The sequence below is a fragment of the Mus pahari genome, chromosome 2, assembly GCF_900095145.1.
Source record: "Mus pahari chromosome 2, PAHARI_EIJ_v1.1, whole genome shotgun sequence".
NCBI classification, from domain to species: domain Eukaryota; kingdom Metazoa; phylum Chordata; class Mammalia; order Rodentia; family Muridae; genus Mus; species Mus pahari.
The window spans coordinates 120664037-120672985 of NC_034591.1; the positions used below are offsets into that span (position 1 = coordinate 120664037).

An 8949-nucleotide genomic window follows, 5' to 3' on the forward strand; every position below is an offset into this window, starting at 1 on the left:
TATCACGTTTAGGTAGGGGCCTTGAATTCCCAATCTTTCCAAGACTTTTATCATGAAGGGGTGTTGGATTTTGTCAAATGCTTTCTCAGCATCCAATGATGACATATTATCTTTCCAGGAGAAAGCAGAAGTTATATGTTTCTCTCTCTCTCTGTACATCTCTATCTATCTATCTATCTATCTATCTATCTATCTATCTATCTTTCTATCTTGCTATGCGATATAGATATATATGTCTATACACAGATAGATATATATCTATATATACACACACATATACATAAACTTTATATATATATATACATATATATATATATATATATATATATATGTATATATATATATATTTACATTTTTAAAGAAAACAGCACAAAGAACAATCTAGGATGCAAAGTTCCTTGCTTATTGCTCTTATTACTGTTGAATCTGGATCTCTTTGCTTGATCACAGTCATTGACAGTTGCCCATCCTTAATCGAAGCTAAGTGTAAAATATACTGTTTCCCCTGCTTTTGACATCAGCATTTCTGAAGGCTCATGGGTGATTTTACATTTATAGACTTATGTACCAGTTACCATTACGTTCTGTTCCATGTATACACATAATCAATTCTCTGATGATTTGTTACACGTGCTGAAGTCCTCCTGTTTTACGGTTGACATTGAGCTACAATGATGTTGTACTGGGATATGTTGCATATCTGTTGTGTTTGTTATAATGTTTACATAAATAAGCACCCTCAGTTCAGTAGACACACAATGCATAAAATTATTAGCCATACACAGAGCTTGATAATGGTACTAAATCTACTAACTCTTTTCGAAACTTACTACACCATAGGTTCATCATTGTGGTTGTAGCTCCTTCTACTTGTAAGAAAATGTACTGTAATGTTACATGCCATATTATAACCTCAATTGCCTCATACATACCACACTCACATTCTGTGTGTGGTGTAGTCTCCAGTTTTACTCACCAGGGGCCTAAAGAATTGGTTATTTCCTTTAACAATGTGGGTTCTGTGGATGAAACTCACATTATAAGAATTGTCAGGAAGTGAATACTTAGCTACATCACCAGCACCTTCATGGGTATAGGATATACATATTCATGTATATGTATGTGTAAAATGTGTAAGGGCCATAAAGCTGTACAAATCTCCTACATGTCTTTTTCTTGAATTAAGGTTGACATTTGACTCTAACTTCTTTAAAATTTATTTATTTATTTATTCCGGATTTTATTCCTTCCCCGTCCACCCTCTGACTGTTCCACATCCTATACCTCCTCCCCTCCCCTGTCTCCATGAGGATGTCACCACCCCTTACCCCACCCAATCAGACCTCTAAACTCCCTGGGACCTCCAGTCTCTTGAGAGTTAGGTGCATCTTCTCTGACTAAATCCAGACCTAGCAGTCCTTTACTGTATGTGTGTTGGAGGCCTCATATCAGCTCATGTATGCTGCCTGGTTAGTGGTCCAGTGTCTGAGAGTCTTGGGGGGTCCAGGATAATTGAGACTATTTATCCCCCAACAGGGTTGCTCTCCTCCTCAGCTTCTTCCAGCTTTTCCTAATTCAACCACAGTGGTCAGCAGCTTCTGTCCATTGGTTGGGAACAAATATCTGCATCTGACTCTTTCAGCTGCTTGTTGGGTCTTTCAGAAGGCAGTCATACTATGTCCCTTTTTGTGAGCACTCCATAGCCTCAGTCATTGTGTCAGGCCTTGGAGCCTCCCCTTGAACTGGATCCCACTTTAGGCGTGCCACTGGATCTTCTTTTCCTCAGGCTCCTCTCCATTTCCATCCCCACAGTTCTTTCAGACAGGAAGAATTATGAGACAGAATTTTGACTGTGGGATGGCAACCCCTTCCCTCACTTGATGCCCTGTCTTTCTGCCTGAGGTAGGCTCTATTGGTTGATTCTAACTTCTTACTTAAACATTTACTTACTTTCTGTATCTCTCAGTCTTTCTGTTTCTGTTTCTGTCTCTCTCACTCTCTTACTCTGTCTCTCTATCTCTCCCTGTTTCTCTCTGTGTCTCTGTCTCTGTCTCTGTCTCTGTCTCTGTCTCTGTCTCTCTGTCTCTCTGTCTCTCTCTCTCTCTCTCTCTCTCTCTCTCTCTCTCNGTCTCTGTCTCTGTCTCTGTCTCTGTCTCTCTGTCTCTCTGTCTCTCTCTCTCTCTCTCTCTCTCTCTCTCTCTCTCTCTCTCTCTCTCTCTGTATGTGTGTGTCATGCATGTCCACCAGTATGCATGTGAACTTCAGAGGACAACTTGCCGAGTTATACCCTCCATTTCTATGATGTGAATTCAGGGAACAAACTCAGGTTGTGCGACTTGGCTGCAAATGCCTTTTCCCTCTTAACTATCCTGCTGGCTCCTTTGTACTTAACTATCAATGTCTTAAATTATTGATTACCCCAGTAACACAAAGGCTTAAGAAATGATTCAATTATACTGGCATTTCAAATAGGTACATACATGCCTTCAATTCTGGACAATGTCATCGGAAAACAAATGGTTGAAATCTTCATAGACAGAGTCTCCTGCTCACTTGTAAGTGGCCGGGTATTCCAGAGTGACGAGTCAGAGAGCCTCTGCAGTCCGTCTTCCTGTCTCTCTAGTGGTTTTCCAGTGATGACATTTACAATGTGCATGGTTATGCCTGTTTTGCCATTGTTTAAATGCAGATTCTGGAGGTCAAGAACAGATCCTCCTACCAGCCTCGCAAGGACTTCATCAACTGGCCTCTCTCCAGCCTGTGAGTTAAGTTTTCAACATGTTCCAACAATGATTTGGATTGTCCAGCAACATATGTGAGTTTTGTTCTGCCTGTCCTTGCAGCTAAACAAACTTTGGCATGTCGTAAGAGCATGCTCAGAGAAAGAAAAGAGAAATGGGATTGAAAGGAAGCATGGTATACAGCCCTGATCACCATCTCTATTTTCTCCTTTGGTGCCATTTCCTTTTCTGTTTCCTGCTCCTGGTGATCTATTCTGTCTCTGAAAGTGTTTCCTCAGCCCTAATTCAGGAACCAGATAACTTGCTGGGAGAAAAGATTCCTGGAGAGAGGAATGCCCAAGTACCTCTGAGCATGCCTCTGACATGCTTTTCCCTGAAAGACGACTAGGCAGAGACATCTGATTTATCAGTGCTTTCCAAGAAAAAAAAAAAAAAAAAAAAAAAAAAAAAAAAAACCTCATTTTCTTATAGACAGAAGGACACATGGATAAGAATACTAATGAGTAGCTGGCACAGCTTAGCACACTATCAAGGTAACTTCAGGAGTTGCTAGGTGTCAAGAAGGAAGCTGTGACTCTAGCATGCCCCTCCCCTCACAGACTCGATCTGTTTTCGTTCAGTTCCTTTACTTTTAAGTAAAAGTAAAAAAAAAAAATATTTATCAGCTAAGGTCAAGCTGTGGAAGTTGAGTAGTGGCTGTCAAATACGAGCTGCCCAGAAGTGTTGTGCACTGAAATCCGTAGGTGAATTATTTTATAGTAACCCCAGGGGTCCACTTGATTTCAACTTTGCAGAATAAGCTAATGGCATAGCCAAAACAACTATGTACTGAAAATTCATGATAAAGATTGGTAAATAGTGAACTCTTGCAGAGGTTTCCCAGCCTTTTTTTTTTTTTTTTTTTTTTTTTATAAGAAGAAGCAGGGATGGAAATTTCCTGGATAAGTAAAAACAAGCTTATTAGCAATATTAACAAGAGGTGTTCAGTATGCTGATAAATCACATACCTCTTTTTCATTCACACTTTACAAAATTTGTGTGCTCTAGGCCATTTGTAAAGGAATGAAAGTGTTGTGGATACAATATGATAAGAAATATTTTATAATATATGGTCATTTTAAATAACTAGCCACACTCCTCCTAACTTCCTGAAGAAGCATGTGTTTCCCATTATTTTGATGTTCACACACTTGAAGCTCTGCCCTTTATAACCACTGCTATCATTTCAGCTGCAATTTTTCCATAATCATATGATTTTTCCTATTATTATCATATTTTACACACAAATTTAGAGGGAAAATTTAGATGGCCTGTTTTTGAAGTCTTGATTTTTCCTGTTTTGGCATTTTCTTTTTCTCCTTCACAACTGATAATTCATGGAACCAAAAATCATCTGTTGTAGTCATATTTGAGTCAATTGTAGTTGAGTCAAATGAGTTGCAATTCATAAAATAAATGTGACTCTCTGAACATAGTGGCAGAAACTTCTTCACTTAATAATGTTGAACAACATGGTCTGTTTACAGAACTACAGTTGATCAAGGTTCTGTACCACATCTGTCTCAGTTTTTTACAGATATTTGCTTATGTGAGTCTGTAGTTCTGTTGTAGTAAATTATGGGCTCAGTTTCTTAAACAAAGGAATAGCTCAGAAAATTGAAAAAAAAATATTTGAAAAACCAAACATGGGTTATACAAACAGAGAGGCAGGAAAAATGATATATAGAACAGGAAATGAAGACCAAGATCTTTAGGTCATTATCCTTGGTATGAATCAATTGGAAATATCTTCATTTGTATTTGTATTTGTATTTGTATTTGTATTTGTATTTGTATGTATTTGACTACATTCTTCCAGGTAACTGGACACATGTGGATCATGTGGTAACCTAATATACTAGAAAAGTGTCATATATTGCTATGTTTATTTCAATAGTGACCAATCCATCTAACAAAATTGAATTGGATATGTCTATCATAGGGATATTGATATTCATTCATGGTGAAAGCTTAGCGTTTTTCTCATAATTGTTCACAACTTAAATATAGTTTTGAAAAAATGATTTCTGTAGTGCAAATGATGTTTAATCAATAGTTTCAGAACTTCTTCCACCTTTTAAAACTTAGAATGTAATATATTTTTTAATTTATAGACTTGATCAGATAACCCTATGATTTTATTGTGGCAAGAAAAAGAAAAGATTCATTTGAAATTTTAAGTATCTCACAATTAGAAAAGGGAGATTTGTTTTCTCCTTGAGGAATTAATCTCTTTGAAGGGTATGTAGAAAAAAATCCTCTCAATAGTCATGAATTAGTTTATGAATGAAATGTTGGCTTTTTTCAGTATTCCATATTTTCCTAGATTCCTAGACCACAGAAATGGATTCTACGTATCACGACTACTAGGCCCTGCTCCTACTCTACTGAGGAAGTTACTGTAGCATCTATGGTCATAGAGATATAGACATATCCTGCCTTCCTCAAAGCTGGCCCCACCCCCAGGCTGCTCCCACTTCTCATTTTGGTTCCAGAACGAAGAACAGTGCTGCAAGCCATCTTCAACAGCCTTAGACAGCAAAGCAGCCTGGGCTAAAGCACTGGACCGAGGCTCTGGCTATCACAGCCGAATCTGGGCCTCGCCTCCCCTGCAGGCAACAGTGACACTGCAGGACACATCAGTTTTGTGTGCCTGGTTCCTTACCATATGACTACATCCTGCTGTATTGTGAAATAAAGGGAGATTGGAGTATTTAAAATTATCACCTGTATGTGTAGCTCCCCTTCCATGGAAAATAAGTTCAAATAATTCTTATTAAACTTAATCTGAGCTTATGTTTTTAGGGGAATATAACGCAGTTAAAGTACTAAAAAAAAATCTGCTTATTGTGTCCTGGAAATGTGTTGTTTAGTTTTGTTTCAGGTAAGACATATTCACAGAATAATTTCCCCAATAGCTTCATACCTAAGAAGTACTCAAGTAGGAGAAAATAATGAAGAAAAGTCCTCTTTCTTGTTATGTGACCACTAGAACCTGCCATGCTGGAAGAAACTGGTTCCCTGGTTCTATTACTTCTGTATTCTAACATTCTCAAACTTATATCTGCCTGCATACTCCATTAAAGCTAACTTTCAGCTTCTTTGTAAAGTTTAGTGTAATCATTGCCTTCTATCTATCTTAATATAAAAATCAAAAAGGGAAAGTTTAGCTTACGAAATGTATATATTAAATATATTAAACAAATTGCCATGTTTGACAATGAAAGTGCACTTCAAAATGAATTGCTTCCCATGTTTACAGTGATGTTTAGGCATTCCTAATTCTGAAGTACTCCAATCTATAAGTATTTAAAAGTCAATGTGACATCATATAATTAAAAAATTCTGCACTAATACATAATTTTGCAAAGAAATTACTAAACACATTGTTTAAAATTATTAGACTATAAAAATAAATAAATTTTGGGTTTAGACTACGGTTGCATTTCTAATACATATCATTATGTATATGCAAATACTCCAGAATTCAACATGTTAGTATCTCAAGAATTTTTTAAAAGAGACACCCAACATTAAAAATCATTAAATGATAAGAACTCAGAAAATTTTTAAAAAGAAATTGTTACAGATTAAAGAATAAAAGCACAAGGGGTTGTGTTAGAGAATGTACATGTTCAGTGTGAAGAGATGAATGTTTGAAGATGTGAGCATGATGGCTTGCAGTGTTGATTTAATTGCTGGGCTCCTAAACACTGTAGTGAAGGAGAATGGAAGCAAGGAAAAGCAAGGGGCAAGTGGAACACCGGGTAGGCAATATGCTAGCCCAAGCAGCAACCTCCTCACAGGCTAGGGTCACAGGCATCTGAGGTTTATCTTCAAGCAAAATACCAAACTAGGTTAATTGATGGGCAGCATTTTGAGAAACATGAAAGTTTCGCACACTGGAGTCAATGTTTTCAGTCAGGCAGGGCACTTCCTGCCCCGTCAGAGACAGGTTGGTGGTCAGTAATCCACTCTGTGAGGCGGTATCACATCACAGATGGGAAGTGAAAAGTTGGGTCAAAAATTCACCACATATGAACTAACCAGTACCCCCTGAGCTCATGTCTCTAGCTGCATATGTAGCAGAAGATGGCCTAATCGGCCATCATTGGGAGGCGAGGCCCCTTGGTCTTGCAAACTTTATATGACCCAGCACAGGGAAATGCCAGGGCCAAAAAGTGGGAGTGGGTGGGTAGGGGAGCAGGGGTGGGGGGAGGGTATAGGGAAATTTCGGGATAGAATTTGAAATGTAAATAAAGAAAATATCTAATAAAAAAAATTAAAAAAAAATTCACCTCAGTGGGGAAAATCAAAAGGAAGCCATGCTAATGATTTAATCCGTGTTAACCCTTTTTAGGAAGAGAGATAAGGGCATAATGTAGAGGAACCCAGAAATCTAACTCAATCTATAGGAAAACTTTGTGGAACTGAATCAATAACTGTGATTCAAGAGTTTTGTTCCTAAGGGGGAATGAGTTTGCTGTGTAAAGGCATAAGAAGATACCAAGCATAGGAATCATAGCAGGAAGATTTAAACAGTAGAAAAAAGGGTGAGAAAAGTGGAGCTATGAGCGACAAAGAAAATGTCAGGGAATTCTCAGAAATAAGACTCATATAACAGGGAAAAATGCCTGGGCAAGTATCAAATAAATAAATAAATAAAGTATCATTAGTATGAACATAAATATTTGATATTCCTTTGTTTATAAATCTTTAGGACTACAACCTCCAAAAAATTCAGTCACTTCTATCAAGTCTTTATGAAATCTTACAAATAAATATGCTTTTATTTTGATAATGATGAGTTCAGTTCTTTGAAAACCACAAATCACACTCAAATTTCAAGTGTGTGTTTGTGTGTGTGTGTGGGGGGGTGTTTGTGCATGTCTGTGTATGTTACAATGAATTATTTTGTATTATTATATAAGATATGCTAAAACTATGGGTAAATTATAATAGAAAGAACTGTAAAGATGAAGAAGCCATGAATATAATCAGGGGAGTTTTGTTAACTGATAGAACAGCAGATGAGAGATGAGCTGGTTTATAGCTCATAGAGCTAAAACTAGGGGAAGTAACATTCATGAAATAGATGTTCATCAGATGGGAAACCACAGAACGCAGAGTCAGCTAAAGCACTTAGAAAAGCACCAGTATACGCAAAATTGAAAAAGTGAAGAAAACACTTATAAACTCAGAGAAACATGTACACATTTCTTATGGCACGGTACGTTCTAATGAAAAAAAACAAAACAAAACAAAAAAACAAAGTAACTTAGATAATGACTTGAAACAATGATATGAGGTAACTTACTTGAATTGATTCTACTAAAATTCTCCTAAATAGGAAACAGAGAGTGTTCCTCTTTCTGCATATTCAGCATAACCAGGAAGGAGGATAACATTTGAATTGTGAACAAATAAAATGATTAATTAAAAAAAATAATAACGGAAACAGAGAAAATATGCTACCCCATGCCTGAGAAGCACTGCAGATCAGGCTGCTGTGTCACATGTGACTCAGTAGGTGGCAGACAGGAGAAGGGCTCAGTGTTCTGACCATGGTCATCTGAATAATTCGTACCCTAATGTTACCTGAAAGAATAGAGCCCGAGAAGATCACCAGTCCTGCACAGCCAAGGCCCTCATGGCTCCCAGGACCTAGAACAAGCCAGAGACTTGAAGAACCCAATCTGGGACATAGGGCATCTGCTTTCGACTCAGTCTCCCTTCCTGGTGGGAATGAGTCAAAGACAGATGACCTTCACACGGGGTGACTCAGGCAAGCTGGGTGAATAGGTAGAGCCCTAGATTGATGCCACCGGGCTTGAATAGGGAGCTAGAATGAGATGACAACCGATCAGGTGCCACTCAGGCATGTCAGGAGAGGAGCATGCCCAAGATGACCCTTGCCTGGCATCCCAATACAGGAACAGGGCATACCATTCCGGAGACCACTCCTAAGATGGTCCTGATACTCAGAGTTCCTGGTGCCATCAAGAGGAGCAATTTGTGGTGAAGAAACGGAAGAGAAAGAGAAACAGAAGGATGTGAGCACAACAAGCAGAGGCAGAACTGGGTAGTGGGCCACAGTCTGATGTGAGTCGCCAGTGATGCCACTTCAGACCATGGTAAGTCCTGGACAGTGCTGCTGTCAGGGGCCTAG

General features: G+C 38.3%; 1 pseudogene; it reads left to right on the forward strand.

Annotated features, from left to right (window-relative positions):
* Positions 1-8257: 8257 nt before the first annotated feature.
* LOC115063539 lies at positions 8258-8370 on the forward strand (annotated as a pseudogene).
* Positions 8371-8949: the final 579 nt, after the last annotated feature.